The following is a 2184-nucleotide window of genomic DNA, read 5'->3' on the forward strand; positions in this document are numbered from 1 at the left end:
GTACCCATCGTCGCGTCGCGCGTCACGATTCTTGGAGTACCGATACTGACGGTCACGCTTGGCCATTCTCTCCTTGCCCTTGAGAACATCTTCGATGATCTCTTCGAGCTCGTGAATGTCGGCGACTCGATCGTGGTAGAGACTCTCCGCTAGTTTGTCATCATCGCATGCTGCCAGGAACTGCTGTACGTGTTCTTTCGCGTCGCGACCACTCTTCTCGAAATGCAGACGGGCGGTCCGAGCGTAGCCATTCAGCCTGTTTATGTAGTCGCACAGATGTTCATTACGTTCCCGCTTGGCGGAGTAGTAACGAGATAGTGCCGTCTGAGTGAAGTGCGAGCAGAAGTAGCGGATGAACGCGTCGCTCAACAGCTTCCACTTGCGCTTCGTCTTCTTCGGAAGTTGACGGAACCAATGAATGGCTTCGTCCCGGAGACTTAGCTCAAATGGAATGCACCATTTGTCGGCATCTGTGTGGGTTCCAGTCATTTCATAGACGAACCCACGGAGCCACTGCATACAGCTCTCGCTCTTGTTGCGAGAGCCTGAGAACGGCGTGATGCGATCCAACGGTCGTTGCGATGCCATTTCAATCCTCGGTGTCGGGTCCACGTCGTTCAGCGTCGCCAGCTCATTCATCTGACGCATCAACTCGACTTGAGGATCTTCCTCGTCGAATGTACGCACCAAAATGTCATCGTCACTTGACAAATATCATCGCTGTCAACCTGACGACGTCTGGCACCACTTTTGGAGCTTCGTGCATCACCCCGACGACCGAATAAGCCCTCGTCATTAGCGTACATTCATCGCATACGGCTCTCCGAACGTGGTGTAACCATGTGCGAGTCTTGAAAGTACGGTGAAGCTTCGGTGGTGCCAAAGGCACCACTCTCAGCTCCACGCTTGGTCGGAGGAGTACGAACGAGTCGTTGGGGTGTCGGCGGCAGTGGAATCGTGGACGGATCTTCATCTTGAATCATCGGTCGACTCACAGGTTGCTTTCCGGCGTTGATGCCAACAGCGCCAAACGCCTTCCGAAGCTTCTTCTTCCATTTCTGGAGAGCAACCCCGGCTTCATGTGGACTCCAATCTTGGAGCGACATCTTCGATGGGTACGTCTCGTTCTCGAAGCCCAGCGACAACAGTAGCGAAACTGAATCCTCGGCAAGTAGGCTAGTCGAAACCGAGTTGACTGGGTATTGAAGTTCCTGCGCAAGCGCAGAGCCAGTCGGCTTTTTCTTGGGGATGGGCTTGAACAGCTGCATCCACTCACCATTCTGCATCACCGCTTGTACGCGGTCGAAAACGCGCTTGGCGGCTGGTGTATCACCGTGGACAGGTGGGCGAGGTGCCTTCAGCAGTGCTGAATGCTTTGCACTCGCCACCGAGTACCTTCGGTGCACTCGCCACCGAAGGTTTAGAACCCTCGGTCCCATCGTCATAATCTTCGTAGGCCGGTTCCGGTCCCGCAACATCATCGAGCTCGTCGGTGAGGTTCCTCGAAAGGGACCTGGTCGCAACTATCAGTTAATTTATTAACTCGTGGGTTCAAATCCCACTTCGACTTATTTTCTTAATAATTAATAAGATGATGTAGTTTAATGGTAGAGCGTGGGAATCATAATCCTAATGTTGTAGGTTCAAATCCTACCATCATTATTATTTCTTAAATAAAAATACCATTATTATTATTATTTTAAAACGGAAGGTAGCATAGTCTGGCTAATGCATCTGTTTTGGGAACAGAAGATCAAAGGTTCAAATCCTTTTCTTCCGAAAATGGGTAATAAGATGAGATAGAGTAATAGGTAACTTATCAGGCTCATAATCTGAAGATGTAGGTTCAAGTCCTGCTCTCATCATTTCATTAATAAAATTTATGATTCAAATTCAAACTAAATTAAAAGTAAACGATAATAGCGGTATTAAAATAGGACAATGTTTAAAAATTTATAAAAAAAAAGTAGGAAAAATTGGTGATACAATTTTAATTTCTGCAAAAAAATTACGTTTAAATCAAAAAAAAAAAATTAAAATAATTAAAGGAGATTTATTTAAAGCTTTAATTATTCACACAACATATCAAAAAAAAAGTACTATAGGTAATTTAATTAAATTTGATAAAAATTGTATAATTATTTTAAATAATCAAAATAAACCTTTAGGGACACGTATCTTCGG

General features: G+C 45.9%; 3 non-coding genes across 3 annotated transcripts; all 3 read left to right on the plus strand.

Moving 5' to 3' along the window:
- Positions 1 to 1590: 1590 nt before the first annotated feature.
- Positions 1591 to 1662, plus strand: PITG_31571. Its single transcript has one exon. It is a non-coding gene; the product is annotated as a tRNA-Met (tRNA).
- A 43-nt stretch (positions 1663 to 1705) lies between these two features.
- PITG_31572 lies at positions 1706 to 1780 on the plus strand. The gene has a single exon. It is a non-coding gene; the product is annotated as a tRNA-Pro (tRNA).
- A 13-nt stretch (positions 1781 to 1793) lies between these two features.
- Positions 1794 to 1865, plus strand: PITG_31573. Its single transcript has one exon. It is a non-coding gene; the product is annotated as a tRNA-Met (tRNA).
- The last annotated feature ends 319 nt before the right edge of the window (positions 1866 to 2184 follow it).

The sequence above is a fragment of the Phytophthora infestans genome, genomic scaffold, assembly GCF_000142945.1.
Source record: "Phytophthora infestans T30-4 supercont1.400 genomic scaffold, whole genome shotgun sequence".
In the NCBI taxonomy this organism is placed as follows: Eukaryota; Oomycota; class Peronosporomycetes; order Peronosporales; family Peronosporaceae; genus Phytophthora; species Phytophthora infestans.